This window comes from Lepidochelys kempii, chromosome 1 (assembly GCF_965140265.1).
Source record: "Lepidochelys kempii isolate rLepKem1 chromosome 1, rLepKem1.hap2, whole genome shotgun sequence".
NCBI lineage: Eukaryota > Metazoa > Chordata > Testudines > Cheloniidae > Lepidochelys > Lepidochelys kempii.
Window position 1 is genome coordinate 132,691,042 of NC_133256.1, and position 25,880 is coordinate 132,716,921.

At 43.8% G+C, this 25,880-nt stretch overlaps 1 protein-coding gene across 4 annotated transcripts in view; it reads right to left on the bottom strand.

Annotated features, from left to right (window-relative positions):
- Positions 1-25,880, bottom strand: part of ARHGAP6 (Rho GTPase activating protein 6) — a 500,241-nt gene that overhangs the window by 79,576 nt on the left and 394,785 nt on the right. The gene's annotated exons all lie outside the window — the stretch shown is intronic.

Consider the following 25,880-nt stretch of genomic DNA (forward strand, 5'->3'; position numbering starts at 1 on the left):
CCAATGGATGAGGAGAGGGCAAAAAAAGCACTTCAAAGACACCCTCAAAGCCAACATGAAGAAATGCAACATTGCCATAAACTCATAGGAAACCCAAGCCTTCATCTGACAAAAAATGTAGAAGGATCTTGAGGGAAGGATCCCAACATTTTGAGACCCAACAAAGAGAACAGGAAATGGAGAAATGGGAAAGGAGGAAAGAACACGCTGTAGCCCAATCTAGATCTTCAACAATCTAAATCCTCACCATCCACGAGGAAATGTCTGTTCCAACTTCGATAAGCTCTGTGGATCCCAGAATGGCCTCATTAGTTACCTGCAGTTCCACCAATCATAACTGGCTATCATTTTATGAAGACAATCATCCTCGAATTTTGAGGGATCACTGACCATAGATCCATCATTGGACCTATGAACATGTACAATAGCTGAGGATCTGCCTCAAAGACAAGAAAATAAAGTGTGAAGGTTCAAGTGAGACAGATGGAAAAGACACTTGAGAATCTTATTGAAGAATCTGATGCTAGTCGCTCTGTGCAGCCAAGAGGACGGGGAATGGATTTTTTTCCCACCAGAACACATGATTAAATCAAATCTATTTAATATGTAAATATTTTTGGTAGCGATTTCTGCTGCATGCATTTTGGTTATGTCAGGTATAAGGCATTCTGGAAATATTTGTAACTACTTAAGGACTCAGCACATTTAGGCAGCTTTGGAAATCTTAACCTTAATATTTTCCAATCCAATAACAACAAATAATAATTTTTTGTATTTATGTAGTACTTTGCTTATTTTATGTATAGTGCTTTGAGAATAGAATTAATCCTCAAAGCATTCCCGAGAAATAGGCAAGTATTATTACCCGCAAGCAAAATTTACTCATTCTCCTCACTGTAGTGCTTTGAAGATTAATTAGCTAATATTTGCAAGTGTAGTGCTATCTACAATGAAATATCATTTAGTATTCTAACCTGTGGTTAGAAGGTGCTTAAACCACAAAGCTAACCCCACCCTCACCCAGCCTTCAGCATATTTTATTTCTATGCTCCCTTTGTCAATGATATATTAATTTAAATTAATTTAAAAAGCTAAATTAAAAGAATACTAGAGTTGCAAGGTGAAGTATTTAAAAAAGTCAGGAAATGACAAAATAAAGGATGCCTGCTTAATTTTATTCCCATGCGCTCTTGCATTATGAGAGTCATTAATTATACCACCACTTTTTTGCAGAATTCCTACCTCAGTGAATGTGCAGGTCAGAAGGTGCAAACAAATGAATCAATTGTTCAATATTTGTTATTTTTCATCTTTCTGCTTCATTCACTACCCAATTCTATGTGTTCATTGTCCAACATACATGCTAAGGCCACCATTTTGAAAAATAAGAGACTAAGCCAGGCTGACTAGTCCATATTGAGACATCTAAATAAGTGACCTCTTTATCAAAAGTGCTTTATCAAAAGCAGCTGCAATTATAGCCAATGGTTGCTGTTGGGTTCTTGGCATTTTTGAAAATCAAGTCACCTATGGTTCTGAACCAAAGCCACTGCAGAGAACTGGAGTCTTTCCATTGAAGTCAATGGAATTTGGACTAGGCTGTAAATAAGGTTTTAGGAACCTAACTTCAGACTCCTATTTTTGGAAACATGGGAAATTTATGCCTAAAAAGTGAATGTTAGACAAAATTATAAGCATCTGAAAAAAATCTGTAGACTACAAAGTTGATTAAACAATTTTATCTCTGGGTATCTGTGACAGAGTGTATCAGCCCCACACTGGCGAGGCAAGGGTTAAGGAGCTGCTCTGGACACAGGAAGCCACGCCTCCTCAGCTCTGTTGGCAATGCTCCCACTAGAGGGAGCATTCACAAGGGAGTGGCTCAACTCAATCTGGGTTGACCAAGGAGGAGAAAGTTGTGTACAGCAGCCTCCTGTCGAGAAGCTGCCAGGACTCCAAACAGCCAGGACTGGGCCTCACAGCCAAGCCACAGAGAGCCGAGAGTGATGACTTGCTATTGTCAGGAGAAGGGGTTCCAGAGACAGACCAGAGAGGAACCCAGGAGGGATCCCAAGACCTATTTGTGGTGACGACAGAGACTGGAAAAAGAGTAGGAAGTGACCCAGGGAACACGCATGAAAGTACCAGACCCTAGGCCATGCATAGATTTACTGTTTTGAATGGCCCTAGGTTGGAACCCAGTGAAATAGGGTGGACCCGGGTTCCAGGATGTTTGGGCTGACACTGGCCAGCCATAGGTGTTTTATTACAATGTAGACATACCCTAACATTCAGATTCTGCTACTCTTACTCAAATTGAGTAGTACTTTACTCGTTAGGGAAATCAATAGGCCTTTTTGAGAAGTAAGATATTGTGGTTAGATGTTGATAGGTGTTTGGCTGTGTGCATGTGTTCACTCTGTGTGCCGCCCCAGCCCTGCGCAGACAGCTGGCACGGCAGACCTTGAGCGAACCGCCCAATGACCACAAGATCTGTTAAGGGACGAAGGCACCCAGCCAGGTTTATTGTCACCAAAGCATGGTACTAGTATCCTACAGACTCTGCTGGACCACTAAGACATGTATGCCCATAACAAGGGACCAACTCAGTGAACGGCGGGACTTTCCGTTCCTCCCTAAGGCCAGACAAAGTTACTCTCTCTGAGATACATCTTTATACCCCAACACAAACAAGTTAGTACTGCCCCTTTGACCTAGTTACTGCTCCCTGACATCACTAGTTATCACCCATCGTCTTGGACATGCTGGTTCGATCAAAATATCTCTATTATGTACTGTCATCCTGATCTTATCTTTTACGAAGGGTCAGTGCATTCCTGTTATCCTTGGGGAATGTTTTAGTACCATCCTTGATATCAGGGTTTTCTGGTACCACTTGATATTGGGATGTGTTTGTGTGAGTACTCTGTCTCTAGCACTTCTTAGGAATGTGTATTTCTGCAATATCAGCCTTGTTCTTGCCAAATTTTGTGAGCAGGTCCTGTCTCATACCAGGCCTCTAATACAAGGGCTTATGTCTCAGGCTCTCTTCCTACTACAGATATTACTCAGTGTGAGGAAGGCTATCACAACCAAACCTGAAGGGACTTGCCCAAGATCATACAGCAAGTCAGTAGCATAGCTGGGGTTAAAATCCAGGAGGGCTTGGCTATCTGGAGTTTAGGTCATTATACTATACAGCCTTAGCACAGCCCAAAATTATATGAAATTAATTTTGATTAAAATAATATACAGTAAAAAGATAACTGCATTAGTGCCTGCCATGTCATGTTACTGAGAAAACAAACTCACTACTATTGTATGATATTTCATATGATGGAATTATTCCCATCATAATAAGCTTCAAGCAATTCTAAAACAAGAATATGATCCTACAACTCCTATTATTCTTATGCAAGGTCTGTATGAATAAGCCATATGACGAGTCTTTCTCAGTAGGTCACATGCAAAGAAACTTGCAGAAAAGGAAGAAGTGCATTTTTCTTTTATGCGCACAGAGTGCAACAGATCCTTTCAATTATTTTAATTCTTAGCTTTTTTCAACAAAGGAAATATTCTCTGTTCCTTATGGGGTTACTGAGTGAAGAAATAAACTCATTTATTTGGCATCTTTCTTTTTCTGTAAGATGTGTGTTTCTTGTCCATTTATGGAAGAAAACAAGGTCTGTTCTACAACAAAGAGTTATTTTCATACAGTGCAGAGGGGACTTATCTGGGAGATAAATATCATACCCATGGCTTATTCAAAACAAAAGAAGATGATAAATCTGTAATTGAAGGATATGTGATTTTAAAAATATGGAAATTCAATTTAATATTTCTCTATAGGAGCTGTAAGCATCATAATTTTCATTTAATGGAATATTACTAAACAAGTAAATTTATTTGTAAAAAAAAATAGGGTGGATTTACTTAAAGTGCAGTTCTACTCTGAAAAATGACTACAAATGGTTTCATGAAGCAAGTTTGTTCTCTTATGGATTTCCATACCAAATTTGCTCATTAAAAATCATTCTGTTTCCGTATGCCAGCCCTGAATACCCAGCCAGGGACCAAAAGTCTTGTGGTTTGTGCATCATCACCTAGAATAAAGATTCTGAAATCGAAAGTTAATTAACAATTCTGTTGACAATGCATGAAAGAGAATAGAGACTGCCACACTTTTCCATAGCTGTAGTGTTTTTGGAGTGAGAAACTTTTCTGTTGGTCACTAAAAAAAAAGCAGATTTGCTTCTGGCTACACACATGGATCTAATCTGATGAGTAAAATGGTGCAATTTTTACATTGTCATTTTTCTGACCTTAACAGCACTTTAATAAATCCTCCTTGCAATGTTTATTTAGATTAATATTGCTGAAATGCAAAGTCCCCATGTAGTAGTTTTCAAACCTCTGCCAGCTGTAACACAGATGGAAGGTGAATATTTTCATCTAGAGGGCCCTGGGCTAAAGTTTTGGGGATGTGGGGCATAAAGTCAAGAAGAAAAATCGAAGCTCTGAGCCACAGATGTCCCCAGGCTGTTCCTCCTTCTTCCCTCCACCAACACAGCCTCAGAACCCGAACTCATTGCGTGGCCAACATAAATCTGCACATCCTTTTGGCCTACATTGTTCTATGTTTAACTTTGTGTTGAGTCTAGTCCCCCTCCTCTGTGCCAATTAACCTGGGGCAAAGGGAAACTGGTCCTTGCAAACTTTCTTTTTACAGTTTAGAACAGCTGTTAAGCAGATAACTGTATTTAATGCCTTTTGCCATGCTCTTTCACAGGTTCTGTTGAAATATTTAAAAAATCCTATGAAATCAAGCAGTGTTGAATACTGAAGGGCTGCATTAGGACCATGGGAGAGTCACAAGTGGATTTTCAGGGGAAGGGACAGCTCAGTGGTTTGAGCATTGGCTTGCTAAACCCAGGGTTGTGAGTTCAATCCTTGAGGAGCCATTTAGGGATCTGGGGCAAAAATTGGGGATTGGTCCTGCTTTGAGCAGTGGGTTGGACTAGATGACCTCCTGAGGTCCCTTCCAACCCTGATATTCTATGATTTTTAATGCTTTGTGCCAGTCACTAAAGTCTGAGTTTGCACTCTTTAAGCAAGCAAAACTCCCAAAGTCTTCACATGGAATTTGGCTCATTAAGTATTGTAGGACTGAATCCTAATTATTAAAAAGTTCCTCTAAATACTAATACTGACTGGCAGAGTGACTAAATGCCAGATTTTTATACCTTTACTCATGCTTGTAGCACTTTATTCCACAAGTAGCCCTGATGTAGTACTGCATAGTGGGCAGTAAAGGTATGGACAGAGGACCAAGTGGCTGCACAGCAAATGTCCTGCCACGGGATGTCTGCAAGGAAAGCCAACATGGCAGCATGAACTTGCATGGAGTGTGCTGTGACCGGGGCAGAAGGGAGGGAGACCATATCTGTTCACAATACAAGAGATCCAATGAGCTAGACGTTGCTAGGAGAGAGCGCAGCCTCGACAGCGGTCAGCGATAGTGAGGAAGAGACGAAGGGAAGCACAGAAGTCACAGGTACACTGGAGGCAAAAGGCCAGTGCTCAGCAGACATTGAGGGAGTGCAGTGTGCACTCTCTGGAGGAGGTGTATGGTTTAGGGTAGAAGACGGGTAGGTGTATGCCCTGGTTGAGGTAGAACAAGGAGACCACTTTGGGAAAAAATTTGGGGTGAAGGCATAGGGAGACCTTGTCACGGTAGAAGACACAATCTTCCACAATCCACAATCATGGCCACTAGTTCGCTGACCAACTGTGCAGAGGTGATGGCCACCAAGAAGACCATCTTCATGGAGAGGTGGGTGAGAGAGCAGGTTGCCAGGGGTTCAAGGGGCAGCTTAGTGAGGGCAGAGAGGACAAGGTTGAGGTCCCAGGGGTGGGTAGGTTACCGCACAGAGGGGAAGGCGTTGGGAAGACAGTGAAGGAAGCGGGCAGTAGTTGGGTGAATGAAGACGGAGAAACCATCCACAGATGAAGGTGATCTCGGAACCAATACTGGCGAGGCCAACCAGGGGCCACGACAAGAATCATCACCCGATCCTTCCGGATTTTGTGCAGGACCTGGAGAAGCAGGGGAATGGACAAGAAGACATAATGGAGCTCACAGGTCCAGGCAATGAGAAAGATGGAATGGAGCATGAGACCATGGAGTTCCCACTCATGGGTGGTACGGAAGGAGAGACTGAGCTGATCCATGAGAGAATTGCTTGCCCCCGGGAGGTGTACAGTGTGGAGGATGATGGACCAATTCCAAAGGAAGATGACCTCCGCACAGAAGCGGGGGGGGGTGGGGGGGAGACACGGACCCAGGCCCTGCCCTGCTTGTTGACATAGACGACCACTGCCATGTTATCAGACAGCACCTAGATGTGGCGGGAGCGGAGAAGAGACAGGAAGGCCAAGCAGTCAAGGCGAATGGCACATAGTTCCAAAATGTTGATGTGCATCCTTGCCTCCAGGGGTGACCAGAGGCCCTGGGCCATGTGGCTGTCCAAATGGTCTCCCCAGCCTGCAAGTCAGGCATCAGTGGTAAGAGTAGTGTGAGGCGCGAACGGGACACCTGTGAGGATCATGGAAAAGTTGTGCCACCAGGCCAGGGAGGTCGGGACGGATGGGGGAATGAGGACAGGCTTGGTGAGAGTGTCCTTTTGTGGGTTGTAGGCCGAGTGGAGCCACAGTTGGAGGTAACGCATATGCAAGCGAGCAAACAGTGTGACCATGGTGCAGGTATTCATATGGCCAGCAGGGAGTGGCACTGATAGACATGCATCCATGGCTGGTGGCAAAGCTGCACGATAAGAGCATTGAGGGCAGCAAAGCGGTGCAAGGGAAGAAAGACACAGGCCACTACAGAATCCAGGCGTGTCCCAATGAAGGTGAGGGTGCATGTGGGGACAAGCACCAATTTCTCCTCGTTGATACAGATACCTAGGTAGCCAAGCAGGGCATGCAGGGTCCGGATACTGGTGAGAAGATGGGCACAGGGGTATGCAACAAGGAGTCAAGATTGGAGAAGAGGGAACGCCCCAGCCAATGCATGCAAGCTGCCACAACCACAAAAACCTTCATGAAGACACAGTAGGGGGCAGTGGTGATCCAAAAGGGAGGACACGGAACCGGTAATGGGAGGTGCCCACCATGAACTGTAGGAATTTGTGATGAGCAGGGTGGATGTCTATTAAAGTAGGCATCTTTCATATCGAGAGCTGTGAACCAGGTGCCATGGGGAAGGCATGGAAGGATATGGGGAAGCATGACCATGCAAAAATGGAATTTGCAAATAAATTTGTTCAGGGACCGGAGGTCCAGAATGGGGCAGAAGCCACTCCCCTTCTTCGGCATGGAGAAATGTGGGCGGGAGGGGTGGTAATTTTGCCCCAGTGTGGGCGAACAGGGCAAGATGACCCCCAAAGGTGATGGGTAGCATAATCGGGAGAGTGGAGGAGGATTTGCAGTTCTCATGGAAGGAGTCAAAAGTTCTGCCTGGAGGTGTATTAACGGAAGGCAGAGGCAGATGAGGTGGAGGCAATAGAATGCCATAGAGGTTGAGAACAAGGCAGCGAGACAGCTCAGGTTGGCTTTGTGAGTAGGGCTGGTAGGTTGTGCAGGGACGGGGTCGGAAAGATGACCGATGCTACCTGCAGGTTGGGACGGGGGTATAGAGGCCCAGCAACTGGAGGATAGTAAGAGAATCCTTAAGAGAATGGAGGGACGCATCAGCTTTGTCACTGAAGAGTTTCTGGTTATTGAAGGGGAGGTCCTCAAGCATGGTTTGGACTTCCTTTGGGAGCCCACTGGACTGCAGCCAGGAGTCACGGTGGAGCACCAGTCTGGGAACCAGGGAGCCTGAGGTGGTGTCAGCAGCATCATCTGCAACTTGAAGGGCCATCTTGGCGAATAATTTGCCCTTGTCCATGAAGTGTTGAAAGTCCTGCTGCTTAATCAGAAGTCAGGAAGGCCTAGAAATCAGTGAGCTCGGTGTAGGAGAGTCATATTTTGTGAAGATAATATGATAACTTGCCCCATGCATCACCACTGCTGTGGAAATGGAACAGGGTGTGGTAACGGTAGCATCCAGAGCTGCCTGAAGAGATGTCCTGGGCAGTAAAACTGCCCCTCAGCGATGCTAGCCTGAAATTGCTCCCTTTGGTCTGGAGGAAGGTGTTTAATAAAAGAACCAAATTTTGCATGATTTGTAAAATTATATTTGGCCATCAGTGCCTGGTAATTCACAATGTGGAATTGTAGGGTTGCCGATGAGTAAGATTTTCTCCATAGAAGATCTAGGCACTTCTGGTGTCTGTCATTTGGAGTGGACTTATATCATTGTTGTTTGCCCTGTTCATTCACTGCATCAACTACCAGAGAGTTGGGTATATGGTGAGAAAATAGGAAGTCAGAGTCCCTGGTGGGAGCATAATACTTTTTACTGGCTCTCTTACATTTAGAAGTTACTGTGGCCAGGGCTTGCCAAATGGTTTTCACAGGTTTCATCAGAGCCTCATTGATGGGAAGGGTAACTTTGTATGGTGTCACAAAGTAAAGACGATCCAACAGTTTGTTGAGATTCTTTTACATCCTCAAGAGATATCTCTATGGAGTTTGCCATCTGTTTAACGAGGTTTTACAACTGCCAAAAATCCATTGCCCATAGATGGAAGAGGAGGCCTCATGCAATGATGAGGATGACATGGTAGTCTGAGGGGTAGCTTTTGTCTGCCCTCATCTCCTGATCCTCAAATGTTTCCTCGTCTTGCTGGGGAGGAAAAGCTTGAGTCTCCCTAACATCTTGATGGAAGAGGATTGGGGCCCTGGAGAACTCTAGGTGAGGTTGTGGTACCAATGGACCAATAAATTTGTCCCTGCATGTCAGTACTGAGGGTTTTGAGCATTTCACAGCCAGCGCTGATGTAGATGAAGGCTTACTCTTGCACAGTACTGAACAGCTAGACAGGGGTACAGCGAAAGGGGTTAAATACGATGGTACTGGTTTTCTCTCTTTGCTATGACCATCTCTGCAGGATGGTACTAGGGCCTTCTCACCTCACCACTACCGAAGGAGCTTTTCATCTCTATAGTATAGAGAGCCTCGTGGTCAAAGTCACTGGAGGCTGTTGACCTGCTCGGAGGTATATTTTGAAGTGGATTCCTTATGAGGCAAGTAAAAAGTACCTCTTCTTGGACTCTTTAAAGGAGATCTCTGAGGCTTTCCTCTTTCTAGGAGAATATTGCACCGAGGTGCTACAGAGTCTCAGACTGGTGTACAGGGAGTTCGCCTGACCTGGCTCCAAAATGGTCCAAAGGAAGTGCTTCATTAACAGTCAGAGCTTGATTCTCCAGCTTTTCCATGCCCTGGATTTGAGGGCTAAACTCACTTCTGTGGGAATGCAACTCCCCTAAGCAGCAAATGCACTTAGTGTGTCCGTCGCTGAGCGGGATTGCCTGTCTATATGTGAAGCAGAGTTTAAATCCCGGTGAATCGTGTATGGCCCTCCCAGGGGGGATTTCCCTGGAGGAAATAAAACTTCCAAATAGCCAGTAACTAACTACTACTAACTAAACACAAATAAACTAAGCTAGACTGAAGTCAGCATGCAGCCGAAGCACACACAACGTGGACCTGCTAAGCTCTGTCTCAGGCCGATGTGGTTGAGAAGGAACTGCAGGCAGTTTGTCTGTGCAGCCTGATATAGCCTCATTGTGGGACATGAGGAAATCAGCCGCGCATGTGCAGATCAAATGGACACCGCTAACAAAAATCTCCCTTCAAAAGAGTTTCAGGTGCATGTGCACCTGAAGTGGAGCTGTCTAGGGACACTATTCGAAGAAGAACAGGCTTTTACAGATATTGAAATCAATGGGGGGATGTAATAAATGAAAGGAAGGGGGGAGCTCCCTTTTATGGACCCAGCCAGCCAGTTAGCTATAAAATTCCTCTTAGTAACTGTTCTTTAATTGCTCTACCTGTAAAGGGTTAAAAGAAGTGAGTGGGCACCTGGCCAAAAGAGCCAATGGGAAGGCTAGAACTTTTTAAAATTGAAACAAGACTCCTCTTTTGTCTGTCTGTGGTGGTTCTCGGAGAGAGGCAGACAGGGCTGCAGTTATGCTGTAGGAAACTTGGGGCCAAGTATGAAAAAATTATCTGTATCATACCTAGAAACTACTCATTTGAAATCCCAGATACGTAAGTAGATCAGGAAATGTCTAGGAAGACGCAATTAGGTCTATCTCTTTTTATTTCTTTATGGCTTGTGGACTCCCCTGTGCTAACCCCAAATGCTTTTGTTTTGCTTGTAACCTTTAAGCTGGACCTCAAGAACGTTATTCTTGATGCTTAATTCTTGAAGGTGTTTTTTTTTTAATCTAGCAATAGCCTGAGATTCCAGATGTATTTTCTTTTTTTGTTTGTTTTTAATAAAATTTACCTTTTTTAAGAACAGGATTGGATTTTTGTGTCCTAAGAGGTTTGTGCACATGTTGTTTAATTAGGTGGTGGCAACAGCTGTTTTTCTTCTCAGCTCTTCCCGGGATGGGAGAGTTGGAGGGGGGGCTTGAGGGTACCCCACAGGAAGGAATTCCCAAGTGTGCCTTCCTGGGTCCTCAAAGGAGTTTTGCATTTGGGTGGTGGCAGCATCTACCCATCCAAGGTCAGAGAAAAACTGTAACCCTGGGAGTTTAATACAAGCCTGGAGTAGCCAGTATTAATTTTTAGAATCCTTGTGGGCCCCCACCTTCTGCACTCAAAGTGCCAGAGTGGGGAATCACCCTTAACAGGGGCGAACTTTTTAAACTGAGGACAATAGTGGGACTAATGTTGTGAATTGTCACAGTGTACAGTAGTTGACAAAACAAGAGTAGGACTATAGTCACAGAATTATTATTTTTAGATTGCAGGAGTGTCCAAAGTGTGCTAGGAATTTTCCAAACTCAAAGGTGGACAAAGTTCCTGTTCCAAAGAGTCCATAACATATTAGGGACTTCCATATTGCCATTGATTTTAAGTGAAAGGCATTCAAATACTATGGTGATCAGTGGCAGTATAAAACACAGGGACAGATCGAACACCATCTTGTGCTTGCAGTGCTCTTGTAACCAGTAATATGAAATGTCAAAGCTATGTACAGTACTGCATTAAGACAAATTGCTGTATAAGAAAATATTTTAGTTGTGTTCACAATAAGGAGGAGCCTTGCTGCTCCAGATGGATTTAAGAGGAATACAAATTACAACTCTAAAACAGCTCTCAGCTCATTATAAACAAAAACTAAAACTCGTAATTGTCTGCTGGTCGCCACTGACTGAATAATAATAAAAAAAAAGTTTTACAAATCCTATCGTGACTAGAAATTATATTATATTAAAATACAAATGAAAGCAGTGTTTAAAGTGACTCCCAGTTTGATCATAAGAAGATACTTAGAATATACTGAACTGATGCAAACACTTATTATGTCTCCAAATTTCTTTCAGTTTTGTGGCTTCTAGAATGAGGCTGATCTGAATACAGTTTGCCCTCTCCCTTGGAAAATCCCACAGCAGAGGTTCAGGTGGAGAGGAAAACTCCATGAGGTTTCCCTTGCAGATTTTCCTCAAATTCTTCTTTTCATGAACAGGGTTTCCTGTCAGAGTGTCTCCAAACTCTCTGGATCTTGGGGGATCTGCCTGAGGTTAAAGAGTGTCTGCGTCCAAGAGCAGTTCCAATCCTCCCTTTTCCCCCTGCCTGTGGCTGCAGAGTTTCATTGGCAGAGACTCCTCATCTGCTGTTGCTTTTGGAATCTCCCCTTAAAGAAAGAACTCTACAGGAAAGATAATGCAGCCTCAGGCTTGTTCCCTGCTGATCTGATGTACATCCCACAAAACCCACCCTATTCGTTCACTAGGTACAGATTCCTTCAGAGCTCCCTTGGGTATGGGGCCCAATGAGATGGTAGCACTTGCTGCAGGCAAGGGGGAGTCATGTACAGAAGGCCCCTTCTGTACACAGGTCTGGGAACACATTACAAACCCTGGCAATTTAGATATTATTTTTAAGGATGCTTGTTGGCATTTATTCTTTTTATCAGCATTTAATTTCAGTCCTCTGTAGCATCCATCATAATAAATAATGTGCCTGGAAGGGACCTCGAGAGATCATCTAATCCAGTCCCCTGCACTCAAGTATTACCTAGACCATCCCTGACAGGTATTTGTCCAACCTGCTCTTAAAAATCCCCAATGGTAGAGATTCCACAACCTCCCTAGGCAATTTATTCCAGTACTTAACCGCCCTGACAGGAAATTTTTCCTAATGTCCATCCTAAACTGCCCCTGCTGCAATTTAAGCCAATTGTTTCTTGTCCTATCCTCAGAGGTTAAGAAGAACAATTTTTCTCCCTCCTCCTTGTAACAACCTTTTAAATACTTGAAAACTGTTATGTCCCCTCTCAATCTTCTCTTCTCCAGACTAAACAAAGCCAATTTTTTCAGTCTTCCCTCATTGGTCATGTTTTCTAGACCTTTAATCATTTTTGTTGCTCTTCTCTGGACTTTCTCCAATTTGTCCACATCTTTCCTGAAATTGGACACAATATTCCAGTTGAGGCCTAATCAGTGTGGAGTAGAGAGGAAGACTTACTTCTCATGTCTTGCTTACAATACTCTTATTAGCTCTTATAATTCTCTCTTATGGGGCTTTTTTTGATACACAGAAATCTGTATATGGATCACACACACCTCATGACAGCTTCCAAATCCTGATGCATTTACTATTGGAATTGCTGTGGGACATTTTTATCCTGAGCCTTTCAACTGTACTTTCACTTTATAGTACTAAAATGATTGTTGCAAAAATGATGGCACAGAGGCAATGCTAATTTCTGATTAGTTTGATAATACTGAAAAGGTTAATTCACAGAGAATGTCACTGACATACATAATTCAAAAATATAAAGGAGAAAAGGTCTCTCTTCTACCAGATCTTTTCAATAAATAAATCCATCTGCAGTCATCTTATCTTCACTAATCAGCATTTACAGACTAAATTCAGACTTATGGCACCAACTAAATTAAAGCTCCTCCGCTAAAACTGTCCAATGAAGAAACTTCAAAAATTACTCATATACAAGGGATGGAAGAGAAATCCTTTCCAGGAATATTTACTTAAGTATGTACTTAAAACAGATGTTTAGAAGTCACATATAAAGATAACAGAAATAAAATTGGTATTTCAATTAAATTACACAGCATAATACGCACTTCAAAGCAGGAGACCTTGGCCATCAGTAAAGTAGAACATGTAGAAGAGTAGTCAAAACGCATCTATAGATGGAGATACCAGTGTTATTAATACAACTTCACAGGTCTCCCATGTGTAGTATATTTATTTTTGTTTTATTCTTTGGCTTTGAAGATAAAGAAGAGAACTATAACAAACAATAGTAATTGAATAAGGAGGTCACTACAAAAATCACCACACCTATATGGATCACTCTGCAAGGACTGAGTCCACAGAGACTAACGTATCTATGATTCTCAGTCCTTTCTCAGATTGTTAACTTTATGCATGAGTAGTATCATTGACTACTGACAGACAGCATGTAAATATAAGCATGTGTGCAAATCTTTGCAGGATCAGGCCTACATCAAAAACAAAAGACATTTCCTCTGACTGCCTAAGTCTTGGAAGACAGGGAATGAAGAAACACAGATCTCTCTTTTGCTGTACGGCCAACACCAAGGCTTTAAAAAATCACAAACCATGACTTAAAAAATAAATAAAAATCCCCAAACCATCCATTGGAATCCTTGTAATTTGTCTTCTGCCTTTCGAATGCATTCAATTAATGTTTTCAAGCTTTTCTCCACAACCATAGAAACTTTTTTTTTAAAATGAAAGTTGAGATTCTCATGTAAAATTCTAATAATGAAATACTACATTTATTTTTGTTACCTTGTATAAAATGTAGATGTATAAAATCTACCTTAAGTGCATTATTAAGGAATGATGCTGGAGAGGATTTCCCATGTTTACTACAAGAAAACATTTCTAAAGTCAGTGGGCTCCATGCAGTTATAAAAGCTTGGTGTCCAGGGATCACTTTGCAGGATTAGGATGTACATGTGCCCTACTCCACAAAATCCAACCTCTAAATGAACAATAGGAAGATCCAGAATTCCCCTTGCCTCATGGTCATGATATAATCTCATGCAATTAGGTTTCACAAGATGGCGAATAAACCTTTTGTATGGAAACTTGGATCATCATACATCTGCATGTATATTTGGAGCATCAGTAAGATCTCTTCCTGCAGTAGCATGCCCACTGTGGGGTAGAAATATTTCATAAAAGTCATTTTTGAAAGCTGCCAGTCCCACTCTCACAGCATATCCTGTATTTTATCAGCTACATGAATGTTCTCATGACCCTGTCAAAGAGGCCCTCTGATATCTCTATCCATTCTGTATTTGTACAGTGCCTAGTGCAATACGGTCCTGGTCAATGACTGGTGCTCCTAGGCAATACCACAACACAAATAATAGATAATAATTAGAAAGACAAAGGTACCCCTTCAGGTAATGAGGCAGAAGACATTTCTCATTTTGAATAGGTAAACAGAAAGAGCTTTGGATCTAAAATGCTGAGTCTGTCTGTAAGGCCTGACGGCTTGACCCTGTATAGTGCTGGGAAAAGGGTTGCTTGCGTAAACACAAGGTTAAAAATGATTAGGGGGACGGGGAGAGCTGGGGAAGCCAATCTGATGAGCACGGCAGACAGTGCTGCTGTCCAGCCTTCAAGTTAGACCTGCCTAGTAGTGGGAGTAAGACTTTAGCATGTAGCATTAGCATGATGAAGATAATGATGCCCATATCTCCTCAAACAAGCCCATGCTGCCCATCCCACCTTTAAAACACTGCACATTAGCAAGTAGAGCTGGCTTGGAAATGGAAATCTAAGTTTTCAAGGAAAGGAATTTCCAGGAAAATTCCAATTTAGCAGAACCAAAACTGAATTTTTAGCATTTCAGCCTGTCTGAAGGGCTCTTGTTAATTTCACCGTTCGCAGAAAGTGAAATTCACAGCCTTACAGACAGGCTGCCAGAAGCTGAAAGCCCAAGCTCTCTGTGTCTCCCCAGACCAACTGCCAGAGAGACAGCCGGACATGTGGACAGCTAGGGCGCTCACCCTCCCTGCCTCCCCTCAAGTTCAGCTGCAGCTCCCCAACTGCCCACCTGTCAATTTTTCTCCCTCCTTAAACACAAAAAGGGAAGCTGACCAGAGCCTTCCAGGTGGGCAGCAGTTTCCTGACAGAAAAAAAATAAAAATTTTTCATCGGAATTTAAATTTCCCCCCAGAGAATTTAATTTTCTATCAAAAATAATTCTGACAGAAAATTCCCAACCAGCTCTGTTCACAAGTCTGACAGGTGAGGAGCAGATGTGAGCTAAATCTGGAGGACTATGCTTAGTTCTTAGCCTTTTGTCTCCATGCATTGTTTCCATTAACACTTGTACTAGAGTGTAACAAGCTTACGTTCTGCACAAGGACTTACAGGACCATGGTGCAGATATTTTTATAGGACACAAATAGGGGCAGATGGTAGCATTAATGAAAAGGTGGTCATAAGCATCTGCATTGGTGCATTGGTTAAAGCGGTTTAAAGCTTTTCTTTAAAGCTGTTGTCAAATTTCAGAGTACAGTTTACTTAGATGCTTCCATTGTTTTAATATTTTAAAAATACATAATTCCGCAGTCAATGATTAGAACACAATGACCAAGTTGGAGCACTTACAAAAATGCAAGCAGAGATAAAAATCATGGTCACTCTCATGTTAAGGAAAATGTGTAATGAAATACAATGAACAGCAATGTAAACAAAAACCTGGTTCAAAAATCTACTCCCTGCCAAAATAAACAAAAAGCAGAGAACACATAATTCTGGATTCTCATTTTTATTCATAGCTGAACAGAAACATGCTGGACACAAAATGAAGCACAGCACAATAGAAGTTCTGAAAGCTAATCTACCTTTGCTCCCTTTTAATGACAGGGTCTTGCTTCAAAATCTATGTTTTATTCTTATAGTGCCTTTGTTTCAAAGCAACCTAAAATACTCAGTCACTTCATATCTGCCTAATTCCACCCTAATTAAAAAGTTCTATAAGACTCCATAGTACTGATTTTCTGTGAGCAGAGATGCAGCACCTCATAGCTTCTGAAATCAGTTAGCAAACATGCATGCAAAATTAGGGTTGTTTAATTTACAAGCTACTCAGCCATGTGCACCTGCACATACAAGAGCAAGATACGCTACCGTCTCCTTCTCAGAAATGCAGAGGGTTTTTTCCTTAGATCTCCAAGGCAACTTTAGATGCTTTCATTATGTCAAGATTAATTTTAATGATGATTAATTTGGTGATCTGCAGACTATATTTTTGTAGGCATTACTCAAAACATCAAACATGGTGAATTTTCATTAGCAACCAGGCTTGCTTCCCAGTCTCCATGCCCACGGTATACTACTACAGTATAATGAGAAATTTGCTCAAAAACCTGGCATTATTTGCTGTAATTACTGAAGCTATTATACGCTGCACTAATTTTTGATCAAGTACATAATTAATGATGTTGATAAACATGCGTATCCTATGCAGTGGTGATACTGCAAAAATATATTGGTTGAGACACTTTCTATTTTTTGTCTTCTTGATGATATTGACAGATAGTTTGCAGTCAATTTTGGAAGCATAAGAAAATTCTACAGCTCACATTGGTACTATTCTTGCATTTTTGCCTAGCACATTTAAGATACACTGAAATGAATCCACAAGTACAAAGTAAGCACATGGTACTATAAGTATAATGTAAATATACTTCGGAAAGCAGTGCATGTTAAAACACAAACATAACATGAAGGTTCTGACACAAGCCAACAGAAGCAAGAATATTCATTGCTGAGACTGACATTCTGGTCTTAACCCAACCTGTTGCACCCAGGTATAGAAAAATCCAAATATTGGGCTACCATACAGGGCTCAAAATTAAAAATTGGGTGTACCAATCTCATATTTGAGCAATCAGATTGGTCCTTACATGTGCAACAGGTGGAATTAAACACCTAAATACTTGATTTGTTTGAAGACTGGGCCCAAAACATTTGCTGTAATGCTTCCCTTGTAAAAAGGAAATCTCCACATAATTATATAATAATAATAATTTTTGTTGGCTTGTAATCTTAGAATGATATTGGGTTGTTAATAATAATAAATAATAATGCATCTGAAATACTAACCTTCTGAAGGTCTTTTATTTCTATAACCTCTAAACTGAGTGAATCTAGTCCTTTAAAATACGACATAGTGCACAAAAACAAAATTGTTCTCAGGTAGATATCCTGTGTTCCAGGTGTTTTGTGACAGAATGCATTTTATAAATGCCTCTGCATTTTAAAAGAAGGTGTTTAATGAAAACACTGACACAAGATTAATGAAAACTGTGCCACCCAAAAAATACATTTCTGTAGCTGATCCAAATTTTGGACTGTTCAAGGTAAATGTACATTTCCAAACAATCGGAAAAAATCAGGGGTCAATAGCTGGGTTATGCATTCACTTCCCTCAAACTCCTATTGGGGACTCTTTCTCCCTATCCTAGACTCCAGGATCCTCCTTACCCACTAGCCCTGGAAACCTTCATTACCTTAAAAATCTTCTAGGGGTTTTGCTTAGACGGCTGCAAATTGATTCCATACGGGTGACCATATTTCCCTATGCTGAATACAGGACACCTGGTAAAATTACTCATATTTAAGTGAGTTCAAAGGCAATCAATCAGAACTATGCAGTACAAATGTTCAAATTAACACCAAGTTGACTGAGCCCGTTAAAAAGAAATACTGCATAGTTGGATTCTTTTTATTTACCTTCTTATCTTTAAGGCTTTAGGGTTCACACAGGGAGGGGTGACACACACACCCCTACCCTCCCACACACACAGGGAAAGGTCACACACACACTCCTGTACACCTCTCTCACACGAGGGGGGAGGTGACTGACAGAGCCAACCTTCACTGCCCAGCGCTCTCCGCCCTCCATGCCTGGCTGGGCCCCGGGACAGACCCGCCTCTCCTGGTACCTGGCACCACATCTTCCCAAGGCAACATGTGGGAGGGGGGACCCATGCAGGGTCACATGCCCCTTCTCCCCAGATTTCTGCCAGGGTTCACACCAGAATGTGGCCAGCAGCAGCCTTTTGGCACTGTGTGGGAGGGAAGGGACGGGACCTGCTTCCCGCAGCGGGGGGAGAAGGGGGAAGGGATGACCTGGCCTGTGTCTTTGCAGAGTTCATCTCTCCTTCTCTACTGCCCTCCCCTCCCAAACCCCTCGTGGCTGGAAGCAGCTTGTCCTTTCCTGCCCGCATAGTGTCAAAGGCAGCTAACACGTCCAGGCTACCGCTGGCCACCAACATAACCCAGCCACCTTCCATCCCACTGCTACAGCGTGGGCAGGAAGGGGTTAAGCCCTAAGGATGCATTGTGTACCAGGACACCTGACTGTGGGAGTTTCAGCAGCCTCAGAGCCTGGCCAGAGAGGAGGCTCAACAGGTGAGGATGCCCAGGGGCCAGAGCAGCCCCGTGCTCCCTGGGGGCAGGACCCAGGGCAGGAGGGGGGGCAGGTGAAGAGGGTGCTAGGCTAGGCCCCTGCCCTAGGGGCTACTGTGGAGCCTGCAGTTCAGGGTTTGAACAGGTTGGGAATCACTTTGGCCCTGCCATTCCAGAGTTTAGCTGAGGGGTGGAGAGGCTTCCCCGTGCCAGTGCTGTGCGGGACTTTGGCACATGCAGGACTCAGCTCCTCCTGGTCAGCAGCCCCCGGCCGGAGTTGTCTTGGGCTTTCCTGGGGTGCTAGCCCAGCCAGAGGCAGTGAGGGAAGGAAGGAGCCTGCCGGCCAGGCTGCTGGTGAGCTGATTGCTCCGACCAGGGGCTGGTTCTCCACACAGCTGTGGGAGTCGGATGCTCCCCGTGGGGGGTATATGGAGGAGTGACGTGTAACCAGCTCGCAGCCAGTGCCAGCCAGAAACGGAATGGGGGGCAGGGCCCTGCTGACCAGTCTTGCACACCCACCCCGATTGTCGACAAAGGACCCCTCCACTCCCCACTGATGGGTGGGCAGCTGGCGAGCAGGGATCAGGCCAGCAGCAGGACCCGCCGATACTGATGTGGCTGAGGCAGAATATACGGGACAATTTGCCTGTTTTTAAGAAAAAGTTGGGACACCTGCAGGAGGACTTAAATACGGGACTGTTCCTTTACAAATGGGACATCTGGTCACCCTCGTTCGATATGTTTTGGGGCCTTCTCTTCTCTGACCTCCAAGGTTCATCAGCTGGGCATGGATGACTTTTGTCCTGGGTGGCAGATACGATAGGCTGAGGGAGGCTGTGCCTCCTCAAGCAGCCTGGCTTGGCCCCACTCATGCTCCACCCCCAGGCTCCCTCCTGCAGTTCCCAGTGCTCTGCCCTGGCCCAGGCTGGCTGGGGCTGGGGCTGGCCGGCCTGCTGCGGGGACTCGGGGAGGCTGACGCTGGGGCCACACTGCCCACCCAGTCCTCGGACCGTGCCCCGGCGCTCCGGGGCTGGGGGCGCTGCTGTTGCGCCGCCCGGCCACCCGGCCCCTGCCCAGCCATCCGCTGCTGGGGGGGGGGAAGGGCGGGGAAACATGGCTCTGGGCTCCTGTGGGGGAGAGGGCAGAAGAGGGGAGGGGCGGGGCTTTGGGCAGGAGGGGAGGAGCCAAGGTCTAACCTCCCCCAGTGGCCAGGTCTCTGGCTGCCCATGCCTTTTGGGCAACAGGAGGCCTATACCCATCTAGCAGGCTGATGTTACCTCAGTGGCTCTGGGGATGCCAGGAGCATACACGCCCCTGTGTTTAGTTGCTATGGAAACCTGAGGGTTTACCTAGCTACAGACTAAGCCACTTAGTGAACAACTCTTTTCACTGACAACTGTGCACAAGGGTCCAGGGGGCATTTCCCATTCCCAATCCTAACCTCACTGGAATATGAGTTTCCTCTAAAACAGATCTATTTCAAACAAGTTATTACAAAACTAATTCTATGTGCTTTTCAAATAAACCTGATATGTTTTAAAAAAAAAACAAAAAACATTTTACTTAAGGGATTGTATTTCCATACTGAATGGGACTCCCATAAACATCCATAAAACCACCACCCACCTTAAACTCTCCCTTCCTGTGACGCTTACAAAAACCTTGACAAAAGCCACCGGCTATTGTGCTAGTTGGTATTATTTTCTTGTACTCTCCCATCTGTGTGGCTGTGTCTATCTGTTGTCTCTTATATTTAGGTTGTAAAGTGTTTGGTGTTGGGACCATCTTTTTCGTAATTTATTTGTACAGTGCGTAGCACAATGGGGCCTTCATCCATCATTGGGTCTCCAATGTGCTACTACAATATAAATAATAATAATCAGAAAAAAAATTGCCTATAACAATATAAAGCTTTACATTCATTTAGAGCACAGAAGAATAATGAGCCTATCTGCTTATATTTTACTATCAACCTACAGATTTCTAGGACAAAGGCATTGTCCTAGACTTTCAGCAAGGTCATTTCAGCTGTGCTGCTATGAAAGCACATCGTATTACCTGCACGTTCAGCTGCAGATTTAAAGCAACAACCACTCTCTAGGCATATATAAAAAGGGAACTTATTTTTCAGTCCCAATGCAATAATCAGAGGCTGCTTCAAACTGTCAAAACTAATCATAAATGAAACCAATATACAAAAAGCCATTAGCTTTTGTGTTCGTTGTTGTTTTATTCTCAAGTGAGTTTTCAGCTTGTGAAATGTGCCAAACAGAACTGTAAAGCATGGACAAAAGCAGTATAAATGTCTCCACACTGGTCTGCTCATACAGCTAAGTCCCCACACAGAAGGGCCACCTTTACAAGTGACAAAGCCATGTGCTCTTCGTGCTCATTCAATTCTCAGCCTTTCTGCTCTGACTGTCACAAAGCCAGTGGTCTGCCTACCAGGGATGGGTTGACGCTTATTGATCATGTTCCAGTGCTGTGTGGCGTGGAGGAGTGCAAGCCGTTTCATGCTGCTGAAGAGATCTGTGCTGATAGTCGCTTAAGCTGTCCCCGGGGAGATCTGGATGTGTCATCCCTCTTTGCAGCACTCCCTTGAGCAGCTGCAAATTCCTCTCTGCTCTTCAAATGGAAAGTTCTCTCTGCTATTACCCTAACTTCCTCTGCACTCAATTGTGGACACAACCTCTATTTCCTCCCACTGGCACTCTATCCAACCCCTCATGGGCAAGAACCTCCAGATCCATCTAGTTTGCACAGTAATTTGAAGACAATGATTGGGAGAAGTCAGTCCAGGCTGCCATCAAGACTCCTAGATTCACAGAATTTAAATAAGACAAGACCATTAAATTGTCTAGTCTGACCACCTAGTTAACACAGGACATTAAATTTCACCAAGACACTCATGTACTGAGATCACTTAGTTGTGTTTGACTAAAGAATATCTTCCAGAAAGGCATGCAGTTGACATCAAAAGATGCAGAATCTACCACTTCCCTTGATAGTTTGTTCCAATGATTAATCACCATACTGTTACTATTAAAATGTATGCCTTATTTCTAATTTTGAATTTATCTGGCTTCTGCTTCCTGCCATTCATTTCAATCAGGTGGATTGTCATCATGGTAATAACACTATTTGCCTAATTTGCAGCAAGCTGTTTACTGTGCTGTTATGTTGTCTATGTGATTGTGGCATGCAGCCACATTACCAATAAGAAATATAATTGAACAATTTTGGGGCAGGAAAGGGACTTATTCATCTGACTCTGCACACAATTCTGTGAAAACATCAACTATTTTTCATACCACAGTATTGTTTGTAGACTATAAACAAAACACTTCCTATTCGTGATGTCATAGATTTAGTTTAGGGGAGAATCAATGGCATAGAGGAAAAAAGTATAAGATAAAATATTTTTGATACTATGCCATTTGCACATGACCATTTCTCCAAAAAAAGCCGGATCCAATGCCATTGAAGTAATCGAAAAGACCCTCACTGACTGCAATGGGCACTGGACCAGACCCAAAGATGACAAGTTTATGCCTGGCCCTGAGCGGTGCATATAAAAATAAAAATAAAAAAACCTAAGGCCTGAACCTACTAGTCTCCAATTCGACCCTTCCCCCAACTCAATATATTGCCATATAGCATAAGCCTTCATTTACAGGCCTTCAGCTGGCATTCAATCCATGTGACAATGCACACATCCAAGCCAAATGGAATTCTTTATGTGATTTTTATGTGACTTTCAAATGTTTTACTAAAATTCAGCTAAATCCCATTCTCTTCAGTTTTGAACATTGTGACTACATGTAATTTTTTTCCATTCCTCTGGTAGGAATCTCCCAATTCTCCATGACTTTTCACAAAAAAATTCAGAGTGTTTAATACATTAAACAAACAATTTCCATAATGCCTCAGAATGCACATCATTCAGATTTGCTAGTATGCACACAGTATTCCATTTTCCAGGATTCTCTCAGCTAAGGATTTTCCAGCAGCTGTATTTATACAAGCTTCATTGGTTCCTAATTCTCTATATATTTCCTCCTTACTTATCTTGTTAAAGACCAATTACAAAAAGTATTTCAATAGCTTAGCCATTTGTGCTCAGATTGCACACTGATGGGTGCTTTATAAATACACAGATAGTTTTTAGAATTAGCATCAATTTAATCTTCTTAATGTATTAATTGTCTTGCTTTCTCTCCATTAATTATTATGTTATCTCTATTGCTTTAGCTCCCAGATTCCCCTTTAAGTTTGGAGCCCCTTTGTGCAAGGACTACACAGTCACTGGCACCAAGGAATTTACCATCTACAATAACATACTCCAGTGTTTTCATTCCCACTGATATTTATAAAAGTCCTTTTTATTCTCCTTAATCCACTTGACTATCATTTAATCATGTTGCTGTCTTGATGTACTCTTTAGTCTGCGAGCCTGAACGGTCTTTGTATATTCTTGCTCCCTCTCTCTTCTCTATTTGCACAACTGTTTGTTTGTTTTTTTTAACTTCACATTTGGCCAATGTCACATGAAGCCACATTGGCTGCTTCTTGTTTTTGCATTTTCCTTTTCACATCAGTTGTTGATTACTGTGCACCAATGATGGTTACTTTAAGACCATTCAAGATACCTTTCACACTCATGCACTTTAAAGTGATTTATGCTTGTCTTTCTTCCCCTCCCCCCTCAGCCCCCCATTGCATCCCTTCTCCCTCAGCATACAGGACATGGAGGGTCATTGCTCCCCACTGTGGCAATCAGACCATGGAGGTCCTTCACTGCCCCTCACATCTCAGGTATCTGTAAGGCCCCAGTTTAGGAAAACAGTTAATCACATGTTCAAGCCCCTCCCTATTCACCAAAGCACTTATGGACAGGTTTAACTTTTACCACGTGTTAAGTGCATTGCTGAATAGAGATGATCTACTGCAGGAATAGCCAATTATTTTTTGTCAAAGTCCAAATTTCTTAGACAAGGTACAGTCAAGGTCCAGACTCCAAAGAAACATTTTTCAACCTACAAGTGCCCCTGTTCAACAAACACATTACACAATGCTGTGTAATGTAGCCAGGGCCTATTGCTTATATTTTTAGTGCATTAAATGAAAAATAAAATCAAACCACTGTATAACCTAAAAATAACCTCCAAGAAAGATGTAATAAATTACATCTGAGACTTTGAGAAAGAACATATATAAACCATCAAATAGATGGAAATATTAGTATTAAAACACTTTCCTACAACTGTTTAAGCTTTGCATTTGTTTTGAGTTTCCAAAAAGTATTAATTTTGATTTTGTCAAATAAAATAATTATAGGCACATTACCCCCCATGCAACTGAGGGTTACTATGTTTCAAGTTCCCCAATAAAGGACACTGTCGGCTGGGGGGAGAGTTGGGGAGGAGGGGAAGAGCTGAAGGGGAGATGGGGGATGGGGGTGCTGGAGGGGATATTTGGGTGGTGCTGGAGGGGTGTGCATGTACTGGGAAGGGTATTTGGGGGATGCAGGAGAGGTGTGTTTGTACTGGGAGGGGGCAGTTGGTGGGCGTTGGAAGGGTGTGTGTGTGTACTGGGAGGTGGTACTGGAGGGGTGCTGGTGGGAGTACGTGCGGCCTCACTCTTGAGGTAGTGGGAAGTGTTGCTCCCTGTCATGGTGGCAAAGCGGTTGGTGCAGCCTGCCAGTCTGCACCTCCCAGCAGGCCTCTCCCCCTCCCCAGGGCAGGGAGCCAGAGCCTGGCTCTGTCACCCCTCCCAGCCAGGCTCTGAGGCCCTGCGGCAGGGCAGGCAGACTGGCCAAGGGGCACTTGGCAGCACTGCTTCCCTGATAGGCCAGGTGGCCCAGCTCCCCCCAAATCACCAATCACCCACAAGCTTCCTGCCACCTCACCAGCACCTGCGTGTTTGCCCACTTGCTCCATCCCTGTGCTGCAGCCAGCGGATGATGGAGCTGATGGGGGTTACCTCTGAGGGCATTCTGCACCAAAAAATTAAGAAGTCTGTACCAAAAAATTTAAAATTCTGCACAAAATATTTTAAAATTTGGCAAATTTTATCTGTCAAATAAATGTGGAGACTCCAGCATGGCACTGGGGAGCACAGGCCACTGGCTGCACAGAGGTGGGAGATCACTCTGCAGCTCCCCGAGGGTCACAGACTCAGCGGTGGGGCTGCACCCAACCCTGACACAGTGCAAGGATTGGGCCTGCCCCAGAAACATCCAAGGGCCCTGCCCCTCTGTGCCAGGTGCACCAGTGTGGGCAGGCAGGCTCAGCCTGGCAGGATCCAAGTGTGGAGGGGCTTAGTGTGGGAGGATCCAGGTATGGGTTGAGAGGGTTCTGTGTGGGGCACTCTGGTGCGGGCGGCCCAGTGGGAGGATCTGAATGGACAGGGTTTTTTTTGTTTTTTTTTTGGGGGGGGGTGTTCTGGGTGCAGTGGTAATGGGACTTTGCAGGGGGCTCCAGGTGAAGGTGGTTGGAGGTCATACGGAGAGGAGGTCTGTGTGGGGGGGGACAGAGCTCGGCCGGGTAGGTCTGGGTGTGGGGGGTTTACTGAGGGAGTCTAATTGCTGTGGGAGTGGGGCTCAGTGAGGTGGGGATCCAGGTGCAGCTGGTTGGGGCTTAGTGAAGGGGTAGTAGGGCTCGGTGGGTGCCACCAGACTCCTCATTGTTTTTGTGGATACAGACTAACACGGCTACCCCTCTGATACTTGATAAACAAATTAGGGAAATAAAACCTAGATGGAGCTGGTGGGTGCATAACTAGTTGGAACACTGTTCCCAAAGAGTAGTTATCAGTGGTTCACAGTCATGCTGGAAGGGCATAATGAGTGGGGTCTCGCAGGGATCAGTTCTGGGTCTGGTTCTGTTCAATATCTTCATCAGTGATTTAGATAATGGAATAGAGAGTACACTTATAAAGTTTGTGGACGATACCAAGCTGGGAGGGGTTGCAAGTGCTTTGGAGGAGACGATTATAATGATCTGGACAAACTGGAGAAATGGTCTGAAGTAAACAGGATGAAATTCAATAAGGACAAATGCAAAGTACTCCACTTAGAAAGGAACAATCAGCTGCACACATACAATAGGGGAAATTACTGCCTAGGAAGGAGTACTGCAGAAAGGGATGTGGGGCTCATAGTGGACCACAAGCTAAATATGAGTCAACAGTGTAACACAGTTGCAAAAAAGAAAACATAATTCTGGGATGTATTAGCAGGAGTATTGTAAGCGAGACACGAGAAGTAATT